At 40.4% G+C, this 24,817-nt stretch overlaps 14 non-coding genes across 14 annotated transcripts; all 14 read left to right on the forward strand.

Annotated features, from left to right (window-relative positions):
- Positions 1–743: 743 nt before the first annotated feature.
- On the forward strand, positions 744–815 carry trnag-ucc (transfer RNA glycine (anticodon UCC)). Its single transcript has one exon. It is a non-coding gene; the product is annotated as a tRNA-Gly (tRNA).
- A 2,359-nt stretch (positions 816–3,174) lies between these two features.
- Positions 3,175–3,246, forward strand: trnag-ucc (transfer RNA glycine (anticodon UCC)). Its single transcript has one exon. It is a non-coding gene; the product is annotated as a tRNA-Gly (tRNA).
- Positions 3,247–5,595: 2,349 nt separating this feature from the next.
- trnag-ucc (transfer RNA glycine (anticodon UCC)) lies at positions 5,596–5,667 on the forward strand. Its single transcript has one exon. It is a non-coding gene; the product is annotated as a tRNA-Gly (tRNA).
- Positions 5,668–8,026: 2,359 nt separating this feature from the next.
- Positions 8,027–8,098, forward strand: trnag-ucc (transfer RNA glycine (anticodon UCC)). Its single transcript has one exon. It is a non-coding gene; the product is annotated as a tRNA-Gly (tRNA).
- A 1,977-nt stretch (positions 8,099–10,075) lies between these two features.
- On the forward strand, positions 10,076–10,147 carry trnah-gug (transfer RNA histidin (anticodon GUG)). Its single transcript has one exon. It is a non-coding gene; the product is annotated as a tRNA-His (tRNA).
- Positions 10,148–10,457: 310 nt separating this feature from the next.
- Positions 10,458–10,529, forward strand: trnag-ucc (transfer RNA glycine (anticodon UCC)). The gene has a single exon. It is a non-coding gene; the product is annotated as a tRNA-Gly (tRNA).
- A 1,962-nt stretch (positions 10,530–12,491) lies between these two features.
- trnah-gug (transfer RNA histidin (anticodon GUG)) lies at positions 12,492–12,563 on the forward strand. Its single transcript has one exon. It is a non-coding gene; the product is annotated as a tRNA-His (tRNA).
- A 310-nt stretch (positions 12,564–12,873) lies between these two features.
- trnag-ucc (transfer RNA glycine (anticodon UCC)) lies at positions 12,874–12,945 on the forward strand. Its single transcript has one exon. It is a non-coding gene; the product is annotated as a tRNA-Gly (tRNA).
- A 2,359-nt stretch (positions 12,946–15,304) lies between these two features.
- trnag-ucc (transfer RNA glycine (anticodon UCC)) lies at positions 15,305–15,376 on the forward strand. Its single transcript has one exon. It is a non-coding gene; the product is annotated as a tRNA-Gly (tRNA).
- Positions 15,377–17,343: 1,967 nt separating this feature from the next.
- trnah-gug (transfer RNA histidin (anticodon GUG)) lies at positions 17,344–17,415 on the forward strand. Its single transcript has one exon. It is a non-coding gene; the product is annotated as a tRNA-His (tRNA).
- Positions 17,416–17,725: 310 nt separating this feature from the next.
- trnag-ucc (transfer RNA glycine (anticodon UCC)) lies at positions 17,726–17,797 on the forward strand. Its single transcript has one exon. It is a non-coding gene; the product is annotated as a tRNA-Gly (tRNA).
- A 1,962-nt stretch (positions 17,798–19,759) lies between these two features.
- trnah-gug (transfer RNA histidin (anticodon GUG)) lies at positions 19,760–19,831 on the forward strand. Its single transcript has one exon. It is a non-coding gene; the product is annotated as a tRNA-His (tRNA).
- A 310-nt stretch (positions 19,832–20,141) lies between these two features.
- On the forward strand, positions 20,142–20,213 carry trnag-ucc (transfer RNA glycine (anticodon UCC)). The gene has a single exon. It is a non-coding gene; the product is annotated as a tRNA-Gly (tRNA).
- Positions 20,214–22,572: 2,359 nt separating this feature from the next.
- Positions 22,573–22,644, forward strand: trnag-ucc (transfer RNA glycine (anticodon UCC)). Its single transcript has one exon. It is a non-coding gene; the product is annotated as a tRNA-Gly (tRNA).
- The last annotated feature ends 2,173 nt before the right edge of the window (positions 22,645–24,817 follow it).

The following is a 24,817-nucleotide window of genomic DNA, read 5'->3' on the forward strand; positions in this document are numbered from 1 at the left end:
CTACACTTCAATACTACTGCCGCTACTCGGACACCACACACAGAATCATTGTAAACACACCGCCATAGCACAGGCTGCCGACCAGCCATACCGCCGCCGTCACGAGAGCCTCCCGTTCCCTTACATCCTGCTTCCTATTCCGCTCCCCCTTGTCTTTAAAACCAGCCTTTGAAATGAGCCAGGTAAAGGGGAATCATCCTCTGATTGGCGCAGGGAAAGAAACGAAAGATTCTAAAAATGAAAGTAGCCTAATTAAAACAATAAAACAAAACACATAGCAGCGACCTGCGGCAATTGTCCTGCCGTGTGTGTAGCACGGAGTGCCCAGCTGACAAAACAAACACGAGCTTCTCGGTAGTTCGCCGTGATCGTATAGTGGTTAGTACTTTTCGTTGTGGCCGCAACAACCCCGGTTCGAATCCGGGTCACGGCAGGTGCAATCCTCACACGGCAGAGAAGCTTGTTCTTTTTTTTCACACGCCATCTTCATGGCATGCACCTTTTTGAAAGAAAATAGAATACAATAATTGCTTCATCGTGTTAGTACAGGCATGATGCACACCAGCCTGCTGTGTATGAAATAATAATTACAGAAATAATCAATCTATAAACACCATAAAAATCTCCCACAAACACCAGTCGCTGTATTAACGCTTATCGAGTAGAGGCAAGACGGGACCTGTCCCAGCAGCCAACGTTACAGTGGCTTAATTCAATCTTTGAAGGTGATTTTGAGAACGGAGGCGTTGGTGGTATAGTGGTGAGCATAGCTGCCTTCCAAGCAGTTGACCCGGGTTCGATTCCCGGCCAACGCAAGTCTTTTTTGAACTTTTTCATTTAACATTGGAATAAAGCGTAATACATTCCCCAACTAATTTGCCTTACTGGTTAATAGTCTTAAAAGCATAACTTTGAAAGTATCACTGTGAGTTATAATGATCTGTGAGGTGATATTAGTCACTACATTAAGCCCCATCAAACGAATGTGTTCATTTGGAATCATGCATTGATAATGCGTTGTCGGGAAAACTGCAAATATGTATGGAAGCGTGAGTTGAATGATTAATCACATTCTAAGGATTGATATGGTCCTGTTGTTCGTCCTGCCACATAACAATGGCGTTGCAGTTACATGCGCTGCAAAATCAAATATTTAAAATTAAACAACCATCTGATAAAACTTACTGCAGCCGGATTGTTTTAGACACACATGAGCGCATGAAAAACATCAAACATATGTTACCAAAATAGTCATTGCTGTATGATGTACAGCAACTGTGAAATGAATGGTTTTATAATCTGTTATGTGAGACTTCTGTTGAATTTTTAAGCATTTGATTCCCTGTGTACACAAAGATGGCAGTCCTGATTTAACGAGTGGGCAAGCAGAGCTCTCGGTGACTGATTTGTCAGTCTTTTTCAGTCACGTGATTGAGCGCCTTCCCGGCAATGCATCGTAATTAGAAAAGTGTAATGCAAGATATTGAACACGGACACATCCGGGATTTGAACCCGGGATCTCGCGCACCCGAAGCAAGAATCATACCCCTAGATTAAACAGCCAAATGCCGGCGGCGATTTGGTTCCACGAGCTTCCACGAGCTTCCAAAGAAGCGTAGACCTAGATGCTCTGTATTGAGGAATTTGTGTCACCTTGCTGTGTGCCTGTTAGGGGCAGTCTGATTTGCTTTACCTGGCGGCTAGCATTTCTATGGGCATCGAGAGGTGGTCGCTATAAATGAGGAAACTTGTTAAGATAGGATTTAGTTTCGATATGCATACATACACATAAAAAATAAACAAAACAAAACTGTGTTTCGTTGTTTTGCAAAGGGATGCACTGCAATTTGTTATATTTTATTTTATTCTTGCGAGCACGCAGCTGTTTTATATATTCATTTTAAATAGATTGGGGGAAATTGGTACTGTGTACTTTACAAATGTAATCTAGATTGTAACGAGACCATTCAAGTGCTGACGTTGTTGTCTACTTTGTATGTACCACAAAAAGAACAGATTTGCTGAACTGGTTAATTAACCTTACTATAAAAAACTGATAGATCCAAGTATTTTATATAAACTGCAATACTATAATATGTGGTAACTAGTTGAATTAACTTCACTATAAGAAACTGCTAGATTAAGAGTTTGTTTAATTGTATCATCTCTATATGTATCTACTAGACAATTGTTAGATGGTGAAGTGAAAGTGGAATTGTCATATTGTTTACATTGTTGTTAATGTGCTTGAGATTTTGAAAACAATTATTAATTAAAACTTGTAAAGATTATTTTTGGAGTATGATTGCTTGATTTCTCCTGGATAAAAGAGTTTGTGCGGGAACCAACCACTCGAGGTCCTTGTCCTCAATAAACACACGGTGGCGTAGTGAAAATAACATAAATTTCGCTATCTGTATATAAAGACCTGCTACACTTCAATACTACTGCCGCTACTCGGACACCACACACGGAATCATTGTAAACACACCGCCATAGCACAGGCTGCCGACCAGCCATACCGCCGCCGTCACGAGAGCCTCCCGTTCCCTTACATCCTGCTTCCTATTCCGCTCCCCCTTGTCTTTAAAACCAGCCTTTGAAATGAGCCAGGTAAAGGGGAATCATCCTCTGATTGGCGCAGGGAAAGAAACGAAAGATTCTAAAAATGAAAGTAGCCTAATTAAAACAATAAAACAAAACACATAGCAGCGACCTGCGGCAATTGTCCTGCCGTGTGTGTAGCACGGAGTGCCCAGCTGACAAAACAAACACGAGCTTCTCGGTAGTTCGCCGTGATCGTATAGTGGTTAGTACTTTTCGTTGTGGCCGCAACAACCCCGGTTCGAATCCGGGTCACGGCAGGTGCAATCCTCACACGGCAGAGAAGCTTGTTCTTTTTTTTCACACGCCATCTTCATGGCATGCACCTTTTTGAAAGAAAATAGAATACAATAATTGCTTCATCGTGTTAGTACAGGCATGATGCACACCAGCCTGCTGTGTATGAAATAATAATTACAGAAATAATCAATCTATAAACACCATAAAAATCTCCCACAAACACCAGTCGCTGTATTAACGCTTATCGAGTAGAGGCAAGACGGGACCTGTCCCAGCAGCCAACGTTACAGTGGCTTAATTCAATCTTTGAAGGTGATTTTGAGAACGGAGGCGTTGGTGGTATAGTGGTGAGCATAGCTGACTTCCAAGCAGTTGACCCGGGTTCGATTCCCGGCCAACGCAAGTCTTTTTTGAACTTTTTCATTTAACATTGGAATAAAGCGTAATACATTCCCCAACTAATTTGCCTTACTGGTTAATAGTCTTAAAAGCATAACTTTGAAAGTATCACTGTGAGTTATAATGATCTGTGAGGTGATATTAGTCACTACATTAAGCCCCATCAAACGAATGTGTTCATTTGGAATCATGCATTGATAATGCGTTGTCGGGAAAACTGCAAATATGTATGGAAGCGTGAGTTGAATGATTAATCACATTCTAAGGATTGATATGGTCCTGTTGTTCGTCCTGCCACATAACAATGGCGTTGCAGTTACATGCGCTGCAAAATCAAATATTTAAAATTAAACAACCATCTGATAAAACTTACTGCAGCCGGATTGTTTTAGACACACATGAGCGCATGAAAAACATCAAACATATGTTACCAAAATAGTCATTGCTGTATGATGTACAGCAACTGTGAAATGAATGGTTTTATAATCTGTTATGTGAGACTTCTGTTGAATTTTTAAGCATTTGATTCCCTGTGTACACAAAGATGGCAGTCCTGATTTAACGAGTGGGCAAGCAGAGCTCTCGGTGACTGATTTGTCAGTCTTTTTCAGTCACGTGATTGAGCGCCTTCCCGGCAATGCATCGTAATTAGAAAAGAGTAATGCAAGATATTGAACACGGACACATCCGGGATTTGAACCCGGGAACTCGCGCACCCGAAGCAAGAATCATACCCCTAGATTAAACAGCCAAATGCTGGCGGCGATTTGGTTCCACGAGCTTCCAAAGAAGCGTAGACCTAGATGCTCTGTATTGAGGAATTAGTGTCACCTTGCTGTGTGCCTGTTAGGGGCAGTCTGATTTGCTTTACCTGGCGGCTAGCATTTCTATGGGCATCGAGAGGTGGTCGCTATAAATGAGGAAACTTGTTAAGATAGGATTTAGTTTCGATATGCATACATACACATAAAAAATAAACAAAACAAAACTGTGTTTCGTTGTTTTGCAAAGGGATGCACTGCAATTTGTTATATTTTATTTTATTCTTGCGAGCACGCAGCTGTTTTATATATTCATTTTAAATAGATTGGGGGAAATTGGTACTGTGTACTTTACAAATGTAATCTAGATTGTAACGAGACCATTCAAGTGCTGACGTTGTTGTCTACTTTGTATGTACCACAAGAAGAACAGATTTGCTGAACTGGTTAATTAACCTTACTATAAGAAACTGATAGATCCAAGTATTTTATATAAACTGCAGTACTATAATATGTGGTAACTAGTTGAATTAACTTCACTATAAGAAACTGCTAGATTAAGAGTTTGTTTAATTGTATCATCTCTATATGTATCTACTAGACAATTGTTAGATGGTGAAGTGAAAGTGGAATTGTCATATTGTTTACATTGTTGTTAATGTGCTTGAGATTTTGAAAACAATTATTAATTAAAACTTGTAAAGATTATTTTTGGAGTATGATTGCTTGATTTCTCCTGGATAAAAGAGTTTGTGCGGGAACCAACCACTCGAGGTCCTTGTCCTCAATAAACACACGGTGGCGTAGTGAAAATAACATAAATTTCGCTATCTGTATATAAAGACCTGCTACACTTCAATACTACTGCCGCTACTCGGACACCACACACGGAATCATTGTAAACACACCGCCATAGCACAGGCTGCCGACCAGCCATACCGCCGCCGTCACGAGAGCCTCCCGTTCCCTTACATCCTGCTTCCTATTCCGCTCCCCCTTGTCTTTAAAACCAGCCTTTGAAATGAGCCAGGTAAAGGGGAATCATCCTCTGATTGGCGCAGGGAAAGAAACGAAAGATTCTAAAAATGAAAGTAGCCTAATTAAAACAATAAAACAAAACACATAGCAGCGACCTGCGGCAATTGTCCTGCCGTGTGTGTAGCACGGAGTGCCCAGCTGACAAAACAAACACGAGCTTCTCGGTAGTTCGCCGTGATCGTATAGTGGTTAGTACTTTTCGTTGTGGCCGCAACAACCCCGGTTCGAATCCGGGTCACGGCAGGTGCAATCCTCACACGGCAGAGAAGCTTGTTCTTTTTTTTCACACGCCATCTTCATGGCATGCACCTTTTTGAAAGAAAATAGAATACAATAATTGCTTCATCGTGTTAGTACAGGCATGATGCACACCAGCCTGCTGTGTATGAAATAATAATTACAGAAATAATCAATCTATAAACACCATAAAAATCTCCCACAAACACCAGTCGCTGTATTAACGCTTATCGAGTAGAGGCAAGACGGGACCTGTCCCAGCAGCCAACGTTACAGTGGCTTAATTCAATCTTTGAAGGTGATTTTGAGAACGGAGGCGTTGGTGGTATAGTGGTGAGCATAGCTGCCTTCCAAGCAGTTGACCCGGGTTCGATTCCCGGCCAACGCAAGTCTTTTTTGAACTTTTTCATTTAACATTGGAATAAAGCGTAATACATTCCCCAACTAATTTGCCTTACTGGTTAATAGTCTTAAAAGCATAACTTTGAAAGTATCACTGTGAGTTATAATGATCTGTGAGGTGATATTAGTCACTACATTAAGCCCCATCAAACGAATGTGTTCATTTGGAATCATGCATTGATAATGCGTTGTCGGGAAAACTGCAAATATGTATGGAAGCGTGAGTTGAATGATTAATCACATTCTAAGGATTGATATGGTCCTGTTGTTCGTCCTGCCACATAACAATGGCGTTGCAGTTACATGCGCTGCAAAATCAAATATTTAAAATTAAACAACCATCTGATAAAACTTACTGCAGCCGGATTGTTTTAGACACACATGAGCGCATGAAAAACATCAAACATATGTTACCAAAATAGTCATTGCTGTATGATGTATAGCAACTGTGAAATGAATGGTTTTATAATCTGTTATGTGAGACTTCTGTTGAATTTTTAAGCATTTGATTCCCTGTGTACACAAAGATGGCAGTCCTGATTTAACGAGTGGGCAAGCAGAGCTCTCGGTGACTGATTTTTCAGTCTTTTTCAGTCACGTGATTGAGCGCCTTCCCGGCAATGCATCGTAATTAGAAAAGAGTAATGCAAGATATTGAACACGGACACATCCGTGATTTGAACCCTGGAACTCGCGCACCCGAAGCAAGAATCATACCCCTAGATTAAACAGCCAAATGCTGGCGGCGATTTGGTTCCACGAGCTTCCACGAGCTTCCAAAGAAGCGTAGACCTAGATGCTCTGTATTGAGGAATTTGTGTCACCTTGCTGTGTGCCTGTTAGGGGCAGTCTGATTTGCTTTACCTGGCGGCTAGCATTTCTATGGGCATCGAGAGGTGGTCGCTATAAATGAGGAAACTTGTTAAGATAGGATTTAGTTTCGATATGCATACATACACATAAAAAATAAACAAAACAAAACTGTGTTTCGTTGTTTTGCAAAGGGATGCACTGCAATTTGTTATATTTTATTTTATTCTTGCGAGCACGCAGCTGTTTTATATATTCATTTTAAATAGATTGGGGGAAATTGGTACTGTGTACTTTACAAATGTAATCTAGATTGTAACGAGACCATTCAAGTGCTGACGTTGTTGTCTACTTTGTATGTACCACAAAAAGAACAGATTTGCTGAACTGGTTAATTAACCTTACTATAAAAAACTGATAGATCCAAGTATTTTATATAAACTGCAATACTATAATATGTGGTAACTAGTTGAATTAACTTCACTATAAGAAACTGCTAGATTAAGAGTTTGTTTAATTGTATCATCTCTATATGTATCTACTAGACAATTGTTAGATGGTGAAGTGAAAGTGGAATTGTCATATTGTTTACATTGTTGTTAATGTGCTTGAGATTTTGAAAACAATTATTAATTAAAACTTGTAAAGATTATTTTTGGAGTATGATTGCTTGATTTCTCCTGGATAAAAGAGTTTGTGCGGGAACCAACCACTCGAGGTCCTTGTCCTCAATAAACACACGGTGGCGTAGTGAAAATAACATACATTTCGCTATCTGTATATAAAGACCTGCTACACTTCAATACTACTGCCGCTACTCGGACACCACACACGGAATCATTGTAAACACACCGCCATAGCACAGGCTGCCGACCAGCCATACCGCCGCCGTCACGAGAGCCTCCCGTTCCCTTACATCCTGCTTCCTATTCCGCTCCCCCTTGTCTTTAAAACCAGCCTTTGAAATGAGCCAGGTAAAGGGGAATCATCCTCTGATTGGCGCAGGGAAAGAAACGAAAGATTCTAAAAATGAAAGTAGCCTAATTAAAACAATAAAACAAAACACATAGCAGCGACCTGCGGCAATTGTCCTGCCGTGTGTGTAGCACGGAGTGCCCAGCTGACAAAACAAACACGAGCTTCTCGGTAGTTCGCCGTGATCGTATAGTGGTTAGTACTTTTCGTTGTGGCCGCAACAACCCCGGTTCGAATCCGGGTCACGGCAGGTGCAATCCTCACACGGCAGAGAAGCTTGTTCTTTTTTTTCACACGCCATCTTCATGGCATGCACCTTTTTGAAAGAAAATAGAATACAATAATTGCTTCATCGTGTTAGTACAGGCATGATGCACACCAGCCTGCTGTGTATGAAATAATAATTACAGAAATAATCAATCTATAAACACCATAAAAATCTCCCACAAACACCAGTCGCTGTATTAACGCTTATCGAGTAGAGGCAAGACGGGACCTGTCCCAGCAGCCAACGTTACAGTGGCTTAATTCAATCTTTGAAGGTGATTTTGAGAACGGAGGCGTTGGTGGTATAGTGGTGAGCATAGCTGCCTTCCAAGCAGTTGACCCGGGTTCGATTCCCGGCCAACGCAAGTCTTTTTTGAACTTTTTCATTTAACATTGGAATAAAGCGTAATACATTCCCCAACTAATTTGCCTTACTGGTTAATAGTCTTAAAAGCATAACTTTGAAAGTATCACTGTGAGTTATAATGATCTGTGAGGTGATATTAGTCACTACATTAAGCCCCATCAAACGAATGTGTTCATTTGGAATCATGCATTGATAATGCGTTGTCGGGAAAACTGCAAATATGTATGGAAGCGTGAGTTGAATGATTAATCACATTCTAAGGATTGATATGGTCCTGTTGTTCGTCCTGCCACATAACAATGGCGTTGCAGTTACATGCGCTGCAAAATCAAATATTTAAAATTAAACAACCATCTGATAAAACTTACTGCAGCCGGATTGTTTTAGACACACATGAGCGCATGAAAAACATCAAACATATGTTACCAAAATAGTCATTGCTGTATGATGTATAGCAACTGTGAAATGAATGGTTTTATAATCTGTTATGTGAGACTTCTGTTGAATTTTTAAGCATTTGATTCCCTGTGTACACAAAGATGGCAGTCCTGATTTAACGAGTGGGCAAGCAGAGCTCTCGGTGACTGATTTTTCAGTCTTTTTCAGTCACGTGATTGAGCGCCTTCCCGGCAATGCATCGTAATTAGAAAAGAGTAATGCAAGATATTGAACACGGACACATCCGTGATTTGAACCCTGGAACTCGCGCACCCGAAGCAAGAATCATACCCCTAGATTAAACAGCCAAATGCTGGCGGCGATTTGGTTCCACGAGCTTCCACGAGCTTCCAAAGAAGCGTAGACCTAGATGCTCTGTATTGAGGAATTTGTGTCACCTTGCTGTGTGCCTGTTAGGGGCAGTCTGATTTGCTTTACCTGGCGGCTAGCATTTCTATGGGCATCGAGAGGTGGTCGCTATAAATGAGGAAACTTGTTAAGATAGGATTTAGTTTCGATATGCATACATACACATAAAAAATAAACAAAACAAAACTGTGTTTCGTTGTTTTGCAAAGGGATGCACTGCAATTTGTTATATTTTATTTTATTCTTGCGAGCACGCAGCTGTTTTATATATTCATTTTAAATAGATTGGGGGAAATTGGTACTGTGTACTTTACAAATGTAATCTAGATTGTAACGAGACCATTCAAGTGCTGACGTTGTTGTCTACTTTGTATGTACCACAAAAAGAACAGATTTGCTGAACTGGTTAATTAACCTTACTATAAAAAACTGATAGATCCAAGTATTTTATATAAACTGCAATACTATAATATGTGGTAACTAGTTGAATTAACTTCACTATAAGAAACTGCTAGATTAAGAGTTTGTTTAATTGTATCATCTCTATATGTATCTACTAGACAATTGTTAGATGGTGAAGTGAAAGTGGAATTGTCATATTGTTTACATTGTTGTTAATGTGCTTGAGATTTTGAAAACAATTATTAATTAAAACTTGTAAAGATTATTTTTGGAGTATGATTGCTTGATTTCTCCTGGATAAAAGAGTTTGTGCGGGAACCAACCACTCGAGGTCCTTGTCCTCAATAAACACACGGTGGCGTAGTGAAAATAACATACATTTCGCTATCTGTATATAAAGACCTGCTACACTTCAATACTACTGCCGCTACTCGGACACCACACACGGAATCATTGTAAACACACCGCCATAGCACAGGCTGCCGACCAGCCATACCGCCGCCGTCACGAGAGCCTCCCGTTCCCTTACATCCTGCTTCCTATTCCGCTCCCCCTTGTCTTTAAAACCAGCCTTTGAAATGAGCCAGGTAAAGGGGAATCATCCTCTGATTGGCGCAGGGAAAGAAACGAAAGATTCTAAAAATGAAAGTAGCCTAATTAAAACAATAAAACAAAACACATAGCAGCGACCTGCTGCAATTGTTCTGCCGTGTGTGTAGCACGGAGTGCCCAGCTGACAAAACAAACACGAGCTTCTCGGTAGTTCGCCGTGATCGTATAGTGGTTAGTACTTTGCGTTGTGGCCGCAACAACCCCGGTTCGAATCCGGGTCACGGCAGGTGCAATCCTCACACGGCAGAGAAGCTTGTTCTTTTTTTTCACACGCCATCTTCATGGCATGCACCTTTTTGAAAGAAAATAGAATACAATAATTGCTTCATCGTGTTAGTACAGGCATGATGCACACCAGCCTGCTGTGTATGAAATAATAATTACAGAAATAATCAATCTATAAACACCATAAAAATCTCCCACAAACACCAGTCGCTGTATTAACGCTTATCGAGTAGAGGCAAGACGGGACCTGTCCCAGCAGCCAACGTTACAGTGGCTTAATTCAATCTTTGAAGGTGATTTTGAGAACGGAGGCGTTGGTGGTATAGTGGTGAGCATAGCTGCCTTCCAAGCAGTTGACCCGGGTTCGATTCCCGGCCAACGCAAGTCTTTTTTGAACTTTTTCATTTAACATTGGAATAAAGCGTAATACATTCCCCAACTAATTTGCCTTACTGGTTAATAGTCTTAAAAGCATAACTTTGAAAGTATCACTGTGAGTTATAATGATCTGTGAGGTGATATTAGTCACTACACCCCATCAAACGAATGTGTTCATTTGGAATCATGCATTGATAATGCGTTGTCGGGAAAACTGCAAATATGTATGGAAGCGTGAGTTGAATGATTAATCACATTCTAAGGATTGATATGGTCCTGTTGTTCGTCCTGCCACATAACAATGGCGTTGCAGTTACATGCGCTGCAAAATCAAATATTTAAAATTAAACAACCATCTGATAAAACTTACTGCAGCCGGATTGTTTTAGACACACATGAGCGCATGAAAAACATCAAACATATGTTACCAAAATAGTCATTGCTGTATGATGTACAGCAACTGTGAAATGAATGGTTTTATAATCTGTTATGTGAGACTTCTGTTGAATTTTTAAGCATTTGATTCCCTGTGTACACAAAGATGGCAGTCCTGATTTAACGAGTGGGCAAGCAGAGCTCTCGGTGACTGATTTTTCAGTCTTTTTCAGTCACGTGATTGAGCGCCTTCCCGGCAATGCATCGTAATTAGAAAAGAGTAATGCAAGATATTGAACACGGACACATCCGGGATTTGAACCCTGGAACTCGCGCACCCGAAGCAAGAATCATACCCCTAGATTAAACAGCCAAATGCTGGCGGCGATTTGGTTCCACGAGCTTCCAAAGAAGCGTAGACCTAGATGCTCTGTATTGAGGAATTTGTGTCACCTTGCTGTGTGCCTGTTAGGGGCAGTCTGATTTGCTTTACCTGGCGGCTAGCATTTCTATGGGCATCGAGAGGTGGTCGCTATAAATGAGGAAACTTGTTAAGATAGGATTTAGTTTCGATATGCATACATACACATAAAAAATAAACAAAACAAAACTGTGTTTCGTTGTTTTGCAAAGGGATGCACTGCAATTTGTTATATTTTATTTTATTCTTGCGAGCACGCAGCTGTTTTATATATTCATTTTAAATAGATTGGGGGAAATTGGTACTGTGTACTTTACAAATGTAATCTAGATTGTAACGAGACCATTCAAGTGCTGACGTTGTTGTCTACTTTGTATGTACCACAAAAAGAACAGATTTGCTGAACTGGTTAATTAACCTTACTATAAAAAACTGATAGATCCAAGTATTTTATATAAACTGCAATACTATAATATGTGGTAACTAGTTGAATTAACTTCACTATAAGAAACTGCTAGATTAAGAGTTTGTTTAATTGTATCATCTCTATATGTATCTACTAGCCAATTGTTAGATGGTGAAGTGAAAGTGGAATTGTCATATTGTTTACATTGTTGTTAATGTGCTTGAGATTTTGAAAACAATTATTAATTAAAACTTGTAAAGATTATTTTTGGAGTATGATTGCTTGATTTCTCCTGGATAAAAGAGTTTGTGCGGGAACCAACCACTCGAGGTCCTTGTCCTCAATAAACACACGGTGGCGTAGTGAAAATAACATACATTTCGCTATCTGTATATAAAGACCTGCTACACTTCAATACTACTGCCGCTACTCGGACACCACACACGGAATCATTGTAAACACACCGCCATAGCACAGGCTGCCGACCAGCCATACCGCCGCCGTCACGAGAGCCTCCTGTTCCCTTACATCCTGCTTCCTATTCCGCTCCCCCTTGTCTTTAAAACCAGCCTTTGAAATGAGCCAGGTAAAGGGGAATCATCCTCTGATTGGCGCAGGGAAAGAAACGAAAGATTCTAAAAATGAAAGTAGCCTAATTAAAACAATAAAACAAAACACATAGCAGCGACCTGCTGCAATTGTTCTGCCGTGTGTGTAGCACGGAGTGCCCAGCTGACAAAACAAACACGAGCTTCTCGGTAGTTCGCCGTGATCGTATAGTGGTTAGTACTTTGCGTTGTGGCCGCAACAACCCCGGTTCGAATCCGGGTCACGGCAGGTGCAATCCTCACACGGCAGAGAAGCTTGTTCTTTTTTTTCACACGCCATCTTCATGGCATGCACCTTTTTGAAAGAAAATAGAATACAATAATTGCTTCATCGTGTTAGTACAGGCATGATGCACACCAGCCTGCTGTGTATGAAATAATAATTACAGAAATAATCAATCTATAAACACCATAAAAATCTCCCACAAACACCAGTCGCTGTATTAACGCTTATCGAGTAGAGGCAAGACGGGACCTGTCCCAGCAGCCAACGTTACAGTGGCTTAATTCAATCTTTGAAGGTGATTTTGAGAACGGAGGCGTTGGTGGTATAGTGGTGAGCATAGCTGCCTTCCAAGCAGTTGACCCGGGTTCGATTCCCGGCCAACGCAAGTCTTTTTTGAACTTTTTCATTTAACATTGGAATAAAGCGTAATACATTCCCCAACTAATTTGCCTTACTGGTTAATAGTCTTAAAAGCATAACTTTGAAAGTATCACTGTGAGTTATAATGATCTGTGAGGTGATATTAGTCACTACATTAAGCCCCATCAAACGAATGTGTTCATTTGGAATCATGCATTGATAATGCGTTGTCGGGAAAACTGCAAATATGTATGGAAGCGTGAGTTGAATGATTAATCACATTCTAAGGATTGATATGGTCCTGTTGTTCGTCCTGCCACATAACAATGGCGTTGCAGTTACATGCGCTGCAAAATCAAATATTTAAAATTAAACAACCATCTGATAAAACTTACTGCAGCCGGATTGTTTTAGACACACATGAGCGCATGAAAAACATCAAACATATGTTACCAAAATAGTCATTGCTGTATGATGTACAGCAACTGTGAAATGAATGGTTTTATAATCTGTTATGTGAGACTTCTGTTGAATTTTTAAGCATTTGATTCCCTGTGTACACAAAGATGGCAGTCCTGATTTAACGAGTGGGCAAGCAGAGCTCTCGGTGACTGATTTTTCAGTCTTTTTCAGTCACGTGATTGAGCGCCTTCCCGGCAATGCATCGTAATTAGAAAAGAGTAATGCAAGATATTGAACACGGACACATCCGTGATTTGAACCCTGGAACTCGCGCACCCGAAGCAAGAATCATACCCCTAGATTAAACAGCCAAATGCTGGCGGCGATTTGGTTCCACGAGCTTCCACGAGCTTCCAAAGAAGCGTAGACCTAGATGCTCTGTATTGAGGAATTTGTGTCACCTTGCTGTGTGCCTGTTAGGGGCAGTCTGATTTGCTTTACCTGGCGGCTAGCATTTCTATGGGCATCGAGAGGTGGTCGCTATAAATGAGGAAACTTGTTAAGATAGGATTTAGTTTCGATATGCATACATACACATAAAAAATAAACAAAACAAAACTGTGTTTCGTTGTTTTGCAAAGGGATGCACTGCAATTTGTTATATTTTATTTTATTCTTGCGAGCACGCAGCTGTTTTATATATTCATTTTAAATAGATTGGGGGAAATTGGTACTGTGTACTTTACAAATGTAATCTAGATTGTAACGAGACCATTCAAGTGCTGACGTTGTTGTCTACTTTGTATGTACCACAAAAAGAACAGATTTGCTGAACTGGTTAATTAACCTTACTATAAAAAACTGATAGATCCAAGTATTTTATATAAACTGCAATACTATAATATGTGGTAACTAGTTGAATTAACTTCACTATAAGAAACTGCTAGATTAAGAGTTTGTTTAATTGTATCATCTCTATATGTATCTACTAGACAATTGTTAGATGGTGAAGTGAAAGTGGAATTGTCATATTGTTTACATTGTTGTTAATGTGCTTGAGATTTTGAAAACAATTATTAATTAAAACTTGTAAAGATTATTTTTGGAGTATGATTGCTTGATTTCTCCTGGATAAAAGAGTTTGTGCGGGAACCAACCACTCGAGGTCCTTGTCCTCAATAAACACACGGTGGCGTAGTGAAAATAACATAAATTTCGCTATCTGTATATAAAGACCTGCTACACTTCAATACTACTGCCGCTACTCGGACACCACACACGGAATCATTGTAAACACACCGCCATAGCACAGGCTGCCGACCAGCCATACCGCCGCCGTCACGAGAGCCTCCCGTTCCCTTACATCCTGCTTCCTATTCCGCTCCCCCTTGTCTTTAAAACCAGCCTTTGAAATGAGCCAGGTAAAGGGGAATCATCCTCTGATTGGCGCAGGGAAAGAAACGAAAGATTCTAAAAATGAAAGTAGCCTAATTAAAACAATAAAACAAAACACATAGCAGCGACCTGCGGCAATTGTCCTGCCGTGTGTGTAGCACGGAGTGCCCAGCTGACAAAACAAACACGAGCTTCTCGGTAGTTCGCCGTGATCGTATAGTGGTTAGTACTTTTCGTTGTGGCCGCAACAACCCCGGTTCGAATCCGGGTCACGGTAGGTGCAATCCTCACACGGCAGAGAAGCTTGTTCTTTTTTTTCACACGCCATCTTCATGGCATGCACCTTTTTGAAAGAAAATAGAATACAATAATTGCTTCATCGTGTTAGTACAGGCATGATGCACACCAGCCTGCTGTGTATGAAATAATAATTACAGAAATAATCAATCTATAAACACCATAAAAATCTCCCACAAACACCAGTCGCTGTATTAACGCTTATCGAGTAGAGGCAAGACGGGACCTGTCCCAGCAGCCAACGTTACAGTGGCTTAATTCAATCTTTGAAGGTGATTTTGAGAACGGAGGCGTTGGTGGTATAGTGGTGAGCATAGCTGCCTTCCAAGCAGTTGACCCGGGTTCGATTCCCGGCCAACGCAAGTCTTTTTTGAACTTTTTCATTTAACATTGGAATAAAGCGTAATACATTCCCCAACTAATTTGCCTTACTGGTTAATAGTCTTAAAAGCATAACTTTGAAAGTATCACTGTGAGTTATAATGATCTGTGAGGTGATATTAGTCACTACATTAAGCCCCATCAAACGAATGTGTTCATTTGGAATCATGCATTGATAATGCGTTGTCGGGAAAACTGCAAATATGTATGGAAGCGTGAGTTGAATGATTAATCACATTCTAAGGATTGATATGGTCCTGTTGTTCGTCCTGCCACATAACAATGGCGTTGCAGTTACATGCGCTGCAAAATCAAATATTTAAAATTAAACAACCATCTGATAAAACTTACTGCAGCCGGATTGTTTTAGACACACATGAGCGCATGAAAAACATCAAACATATGTTACCAAAATAGTCATTGCTGTATGATGTACAGCAACTGTGAAATGAATGGTTTTATAATCTGTTATGTGAGACTTCTGTTGAATTTTTAAGCATTTGATTCCCTGTGTACACAAAGATGGCAGTCCTGATTTAACGAGTGGGCAAGCAGAGCTCTCGGTGACTGATTTTTCAGTCTTTTTCAGTCACGTGATTGAGCGCCTTCCCGGCAATGCATCGTAATTAGAAAAGTGGAATGCAAGATATTGAACACGGACACATCCGGGATTTGAACCCGGGAACTCGCGCACCCGAAGCAAGAATCATACCCCTAGATTAAACAGCCAAATGCTGGCGGCGATTTGGTTCCACGAGCTTCCAAAGAAGCGTAGACCTAGATGCTCTGTATTGAGGAATTTGTGTCACCTTGCTGTGTGCCTGTTAGGGGCAGTCTGATTTGCTTTACCTGGCGGCTAGCATTTCTATGGGCATCGAGAGGTGGTCGCTATAAATGAGGAAACTTGTTAAGATAGGATTTAGTTTCGATATGCATACATACACATAAAAAATAAACAAAACAAAACTGTGTTTCGTTGTTTTGCAAAGGGATGCACTGCAATTTGTTATATTTTATTTTATTCTTGCGAGCACGCAGCTGTTTTATATATTCATTTTAAATAGATTGGGGGAAATTGGTACTGTGTACTTTACAAATGTAATCTAGATTGTAACGAGACCATTCAAGTGCTGACGTTGTTGTCTACTTTGTATGTACCACAAAAAGAACAGATTTGCTGAACTGGTTAATTAACCTTACTATAAAAAACTGATAGATCCAAGTATTTTATATAAACTGCAATACTATAATATGTGGTAACTAGTTGAATTAACTTCACTATAAGAAACTGCTAGATTAAGAGTTTGTTTAATTGTATCATCTCTATATGTATCTACTAGACAATTGTTAGATGGTGAAGTGAAAGTGGAATTGTCATATTGTTTACATTGTTGTTAATGTGCTTGAGATTTTGAAAACAATTATTAATTAAAACTTGTAAAGATTATTTTTGGAGTATGATTGCTTGATTTCTCCTGGATAAAAGAGTTTGTGCGGGAACCAACCACTCGAGGTCCTTGTCCTCAATAAACACACGGTGGCGTAGTGAAAATAACATACATTTCGCTATCTGTATATAAAGACCTGCTACACTTCAATACTACTGCCGCTACTCGGACACCACACACGGAATCATTGTAAACACACCGCCATAGCACAGGCTGCCGACCAGCCATACCGCCGCCGTCACGAGAGCCTCCCGTTCCCTTACATCCTGCTTCCTATTCCGCTCCCCCTTGTCTTTAAAACCAGCCTTTGAAATGAGCCAGGTAAAGGGGAATCATCCTCTGATTGGCGCAGGGAAAGAAACGAAAGATTCTAAAAATGAAAGTAGCCTAATTAAAACAATAAAACAAAACACATAGCAGCGACCTGCTGCAATTGTTCTGCCGTGTGTGTAGCACGGAGTGCCCAGCTGACAAAACAAACACGAGCTTCTCGGTAGTTCGCCGTGATCGTATAGTGGTTAGTACTTTGCGTTGTGGCCGCAACAACCCCGGTTCGAATCCGGGTCACGGCAGGTGCAATCCTCACACGGCAGAGAAGCTTGTTCTTTTTTTTCACACGCCATCTTCATGGCATGCACCTTTTTGAAAGAAAATAGAATACAATAATTGCTTCATCGTGTTAGTACAGGCATGATGCACACCAGCCTGCTGTGTATGAAATAATAATTACAGAAATAATCAATCTATAAACACCATAAAAATCTCCCACAAACACCAGTCGCTGTATTAACGCTTATCGAGTAGAGGCAAGACGGGACCTGTCCCAGCAGCCAACGTTACAGTGGCTTAATTCAATCTTTGAAGGTGATTTTGAGAACGGAGGCGTTGGTGGTATAGTGGTGAGCATAGCTGCCTTCCAAGCAGTTGACCCGGGTTCGATTCCCGGCCAACGCAAGTCTTTTTTGAACTTTTTCATTTAACATTGGAATAAAGCGTAATACATTCCCCAACTAATTTGCCTTACTGGTTAATAGTCTTAAAAGCATAACTTTGAAAGTATCACTGTGAGTTATAATGATCTGTGAGGTGATATTAGTCACTACACCCCATCAAACGAATGTGTTCATTTGGAATCATGCATTGATAATGCGTTGTCGGGAAAACTGCAAATATGTATGGAAGCGTGAGTTGAATGATTAATCACATTCTAAGGATTGATATGGTCCTGTTGTTCGTCCTGCCACATAACAATGGCGTTGCAGTTACATGCGCTGCAAAATCAAATATTTAAAATTAAACAACCATCTGATAAAACTTACTGCAGCCGGATTGTTTTAGACACACATGAGCGCATGAAAAACATCAAACATATGTTACCAAAATAGTCATTGCTGTATGATGTACAGCAACTGTGAAATGAATGGTTTTATAATCTGTTATGTGAGACTTCTGTTGAATTTTTAAGCATTTGATTCCCTGTGTACACAAAGATGGCAGTCCTGATTTAACGAGTGGGCAAGCAGAGCTCTCGGTGACTGATTTTTCAGTCTTTTTCAGTCACGTGATTGAGCGCCTTCCCGGCAATGCATCGTAATTAGAAAAGAGTAATGCAAGATATTGAACACGGACACATCCGGGATTTGAACCCTGGAACTCGCGCACCCGAAGCAAGAATCATACCCCTAGATTAAACAGCCAAATGCTGGCGGCGATTTGGTTCCACGAGCTTCCAAAGAAGCGTAGACCTAGATGCTCTGTATTGAGGAATTTGTGTCACCTTGCTGTGTGCCTGTTAGGGGCAGTCTGATTTGCTTTACCTGGCGGCTAGCATTTCTATGGGCATCGAGAGGTGGTCGCTATAAATGAGGAAACTTGTTAAGATAGGATTTAGTTTCGATATGCATACATACACATAAAAAATAAACAAAACAAAACTGTGTTTCGTTGTTTTGCAAAGGGATGCACTGCAATTTGTTATATTTTATTTTATTCTTGCGAGCACGCAGCTGTTTTATATATTCATTTTAAATAGATTGGGGGAAATTGGTACTGTGTACTTTACAAATGTAATCTAGATTGTAACGAGACCATTCAAGTGCTGACGTTGTTGTCTACTTTGTATGTACCACAAAAAGAACAGATTTGCTGAACTGGTTAATTAACCTTACTATAAAAAACTGATAGATCCAAGTATTTTATATAAACTGCAATACTATAATATGTGGTAACTAGTTGAATTAACTTCACTATAAGAAACTGCTAGATTAAGAGTTTGTTTAATTGTATCATCTCTATATGTATCTACTAGCCAATTGTTAGATGGTGAAGTGAAAGTGGAATTGTCATATTGTTTACATTGTTGTTAATGTGCTTGAGATTTTGAAAACAATTATTAATTAAAACTTGTAAAGATTATTTTTGGAGTATGATTGCTTGATTTCTCCTGGATAAAAGAGTTTGTGCGGGAACCAACCACTCGAGGTCCTTGTCCTCAATAAACACACGGTGGCGTAGTGAAAATAACATACATTTCGCTATCTGTATATAAAGACCTGCTACACTTCAATACTACTGCCGCTACTCGGACACCACACACGGAATCATTGTAAACACACCGCCATAGCACAGGCTGCCGACCAGCCATACCGCCGCCGTCACGAGAGCCTCCTGTTCCCTTACATCCTGCTTCCTATTCCGCTCCCCCTTGTCTTTAAAACCAGCCTTTGAAATGAGCCAGGTAAAGGGGAATCATCCTCTGATTGGCGCAGGGAAAGAAACGAAAGATTCTAAAAATGAAAGTAGCCTAATTAAAACAATAAAACAAAACACATAGCAGCGACCTGCTGCAATTGTTCTGCCGTGTGTGTAGCACGGAGTGCCCAGCTGACAAAACAAACACGAGCTTCTCGGTAGTTCGCCGTGATCGTATAGTGGTTAGTACTTTGCGTTGTGGCCGCAACAACCCCGGTTCGAATCCGGGTCACGGCAGGTGCAATCCTCACACGGCAGAGAAGCTTGTTCTTTTTTTTCACACGCCATCTTCATGGCATGCACCTTTTTGAAAGAAAATAGAATACAATAATTGCTTCATCGTGTTAGTACAGGCATGATGCACACCAGCCTGCTGTGTATGAAATAATAATTACAGAAATAATCAATCTATAAACACCATAAAAATCTCCCACAAACACCAGTCGCTGTATTAACGCTTATCGAGTAGAGGCAAGACGGGACCTGTCCCAGCAGCCAACGTTACAGTGGCTTAATTCAATCTTTGAAGGTGATTTTGAGAACGGAGGCGTTGGTGGTATAGTGGTGAGCATAGCTGCCTTCCAAGCAGTTGACCCGGGTTCGATTCCCGGCCAACGCAAGTCTTTTTTGAACTTTTTCATTTAACATTGGAATAAAGCGTAATACATTCCCCAACTAATTTGCCTTACTGGTTAATAGTCTTAAAAGCATAACTTTGAAAGTATCACTGTGAGTTATAATGATCTGTGAGGTGATATTAGTCACTACATTAAGCCCCATCAAACGAATGTGTTCATTTGGAATCATGCATTGATAATGCGTTGTCGGGAAAACTGCAAATATGTATGGAAGCGTGAGTTGAATGATTAATCACATTCTAAGGATTGATATGGTCCTGTTGTTCGTCCTGCCACATAACAATGGCGTTGCAGTTACATGCGCTGCAAAATCAAATATTTAAAATTAAACAACCATCTGATAAAACTTACTGCAGCCGGATTGTTTTAGACACACATGAGCGCATGAAAAACATCAAACATATGTTACCAAAATAGTCATTGCTGTATGATGTACAGCAACTGTGAAATGAATGGTTTTATAATCTGTTATGTGAGACTTCTGTTGAATTTTTAAGCATTTGATTCCCTGTGTACACAAAGATGGCAGTCCTGATTTAACGAGTGGGCAAGCAGAGCTCTCGGTGACTGATTTTTCAGTCTTTTTCAGTCACGTGATTGAGCGCCTTCCCGGCAATGCATCGTAATTAGAAAAGAGTAATGCAAGATATTGAACACGGACACATCCGTGATTTGAACCCTGGAACTCGCGCACCCGAAGCAAGAATCATACCCCTAGATTAAACAGCCAAATGCTGGCGGCGATTTGGTTCCACGAGCTTCCACGAGCTTCCAAAGAAGCGTAGACCTAGATGCTCTGTATTGAGGAATTTGTGTCACCTTGCTGTGTGCCTGTTAGGGGCAGTCTGATTTGCTTTACCTGGCGGCTAGCATTTCTATGGGCATCGAGAGGTGGTCGCTATAAATGAGGAAACTTGTTAAGATAGGATTTAGTTTCGATATGCATACATACACATAAAAAATAAACAAAACAAAACTGTGTTTCGTTGTTTTGCAAAGGGATGCACTGCAATTTGTTATATTTTATTTTATTCTTGCGAGCACGCAGCTGTTTTATATATTCATTTTAAATAGATTGGGGGAAATTGGTACTGTGTACTTTACAAATGTAATCTAGATTGTAACGAGACCATTCAAGTGCTGACGTTGTTGTCTACTTTGTATGTACCACAAAAAGAACAGATTTGCTGAACTGGTTAATTAACCTTACTATAAAAAACTGATAGATCCAAGTATTTTATATAAACTGCAATACTATAATATGTGGTAACTAGTTGAATTAACTTCACTATAAGAAACTGCTAGATTAAGAGTTTGTTTAATTGTATCATCTCTATATGTATCTACTAGACAATTGTTAGATGGTGAAGTGAAAGTGGAATTGTCATATTGTTTACATTGTTGTTAATGTGCTTGAGATTTTGAAAACAATTATTAATTAAAACTTGTAAAGATTATTTTTGGAGTATGATTGCTTGATTTCTCCTGGATAAAAGAGTTTGTGCGGGAACCAACCACTCGAGGTCCTTGTCCTCAATAAACACACGGTGGCGTAGTGAAAATAACATAAATTTCGCTATCTGTATATAAAGACCTGCTACACTTCAATACTACTGCCGCTACTCGGACACCACACACGGAATCATTGTAAACACACCGCCATAGCACAGGCTGCCGACCAGCCATACCGCCGCCGTCACGAGAGCCTCCCGTTCCCTTACATCCTGCTTCCTATTCCGCTCCCCCTTGTCTTTAAAACCAGCCTTTGAAATGAGCCAGGTAAAGGGGAATCATCCTCTGATTGGCGCAGGGAAAGAAACGAAAGATTCTAAAAATGAAAGTAGCCTAATTAAAACAATAAAACAAAACACATAGCAGCGACCTGCGGCAATTGTCCTGCCGTGTGTGTAGCACGGAGTGCCCAGCTGACAAAACAAACACGAGCTTCTCGGTAGTTCGCCGTGATCGTATAGTGGTTAGTACTTTTCGTTGTGGCCGCAACAACCCCGGTTCGAATCCGGGTCACGGTAGGTGCAATCCTCACACGGCAGAGAAGCTTGTTCTTTTTTTTCACACGCCATCTTCATGGCATGCACCTTTTTGAAAGAAAATAGAATACAATAATTGCTTCATCGTGTTAGTACAGGCATGATGCACACCAGCCTGCTGTGTATGAAATAATAATTACAGAAATAATCAATCTATAAACACCATAAAAATCTCCCACAAACACCAGTCGCTGTATTAACGCTTATCGAGTAGAGGCAAGACGGGACCTGTCCCAGCAGCCAACGTTACAGTGGCTTAATTCAATCTTTGAAGGTGATTTTGAGAACGGAGGCGTTGGTGGTATAGTGGTGAGCATAGCTGCCTTCCAAGCAGTTGACCCGGGTTCGATTCCCGGCCAACGCAAGTCTTTTTTGAACTTTTTCATTTAACATTGGAATAAAGCGTAATACATTCCCCAACTAATTTGCCTTACTGGTTAATAGTCTTAAAAGCATAACTTTGAAAGTATCACTGTGAGTTATAATGATCTGTGAGGTGATATTAGTCACTACATTAAGCCCCATCAAACGAATGTGTTCATTTGGAATCATGCATTGATAATGCGTTGTCGGGAAAACTGCAAATATGTATGGAAGCGTGAGTTGAATGATTAATCACATTCTAAGGATTGATATGGTCCTGTTGTTCGTCCTGCCACATAACAATGGCGTTGCAGTTACATGCGCTGCAAAATCAAATATTTAAAATTAAACAACCATCTGATAAAACTTACTGCAGCCGGATTGTTTTAGACACACATGAGCGCATGAAAAACATCAAACATATGTTACCAAAATAGTCATTGCTGTATGATGTACAGCAACTGTGAAATGAATGGTTTTATAATCTGTTATGTGAGACTTCTGTTGAATTTTTAAGCATTTGATTCCCTGTGTACACAAAGATGGCAGTCCTGATTTAACGAGTGGGCAAGCAGAGCTCTCGGTGACTGATTTTTCAGTCTTTTTCAGTCACGTGATTGAGCGCCTTCCCGGCAATGCATCGTAATTAGAAAAGTGGAATGCAAGATATTGAACACGGACACATCCGGGATTTGAACCCGGGAACTCGCGCACCCGAAGCAAGAATCATACCCCTAGATTAAACAGCCAAATGCTGGCGGCGATTTGGTTCCACGAGCTTCCAAAGAAGCGTAGACCTAGATGCTCTGTATTGAGGAATTTGTGTCACCTTGCTGTGTGCCTGTTAGGGGCAGTCTGATTTGCTTTACCTGGCGGCTAGCATTTCTATGGGCATCGAGAGGTGGTCGCTATAAATGAGGAAACTTGTTAAGATAGGATTTAGTTTCGATATGCATACATAAAAAATAAACAAAACAAAACTGTGTTTCGTTGTTTTGCAAAGGGATGCACTGCAATTTGTTATATTTTATTTTATTCTTGCGAGCACGCAGCTGTTTTATATATTCATTTTAAATAGATTGGGGGAAATTGGTACTGTGTACTTTACAAATGTAATCTAGATTGTAACGAGACCATTCAAGTGCTGACGTTGTTGTCTACTTTGTATGTACCACAAAAAGAACAGATTTGCTGAACTGGTTAATTAACCTTACTATAAAAAACTGATAGATCCAAGTATTTTATATAAACTGCAATACTATAATATGTGGTAACTAGTTGAATTAACTTCACTATAAGAAACTGCTAGATTAAGAGTTTGTTTAATTGTATCATCTTTATATGTATCTACTAGACAATTGTTAGATGGTGAAGTGAAAGTGGAATTGTCATATTGTTTACATTGTTGTTAATGTGCTTGAGATTTTGAAAACAATTATTAATTAAAACTTGTAAAGATTATTTTTGGAGTATGATTGCTTGATTTCTCCTGGATAAAAGAGTTTGTGCGGGAACCAACCACTCGAGGTCCTTGTCCTCAATAAACACACGGTGGCGTAGTGAAAATAACATAAATTTCGCTATCTGTATATAAAGACCTGCTACACTTCAATACTACTGCCGCTACTCGGACACCACACACGGAATCATTGTAAACACACCGCCATAGCACAGGCTGCCGACCAGCCATACCGCCGCCGTCACGAGAGCCTCCCGTTCCCTTACATCCTGCTTCCTATTCCGCTCCCCCTTGTCTTTAAAACCAGCCTTTGAAATGAGCCAGGTAAAGGGGAATCATCCTCTGATTGGCGCAGGGAAAGAAACGAAAGATTCTAAAAATGAAAGTAGCCTAATTAAAACAATAAAACAAAACACATAGCAGCGACCTGCGGCAATTGTCCTGCCGTGTGTGTAGCACGGAGTGCCCAGCTGACAAAACAAACACGAGCTTCTCGGTAGTTCGCCGTGATCGTATAGTGGTTAGTACTTTTCGTTGTGGCCGCAACAACCCCGGTTCGAATCCGGGTCACGGCAGGTGCAATCCTCACACGGCAGAGAAGCTTGTTCTTTTTTTTCACACGCCATCTTCATGGCATGCACCTTTTTGAAAGAAAATAGAATACAATAATTGCTTCATCGTGTTAGTACAGGCATGATGCACACCAGCCTGCTGT

Source organism: Acipenser ruthenus, chromosome 50 (assembly GCF_902713425.1).
Source record: "Acipenser ruthenus chromosome 50, fAciRut3.2 maternal haplotype, whole genome shotgun sequence".
NCBI classification, from domain to species: Eukaryota; Metazoa; Chordata; class Actinopteri; order Acipenseriformes; family Acipenseridae; genus Acipenser; species Acipenser ruthenus.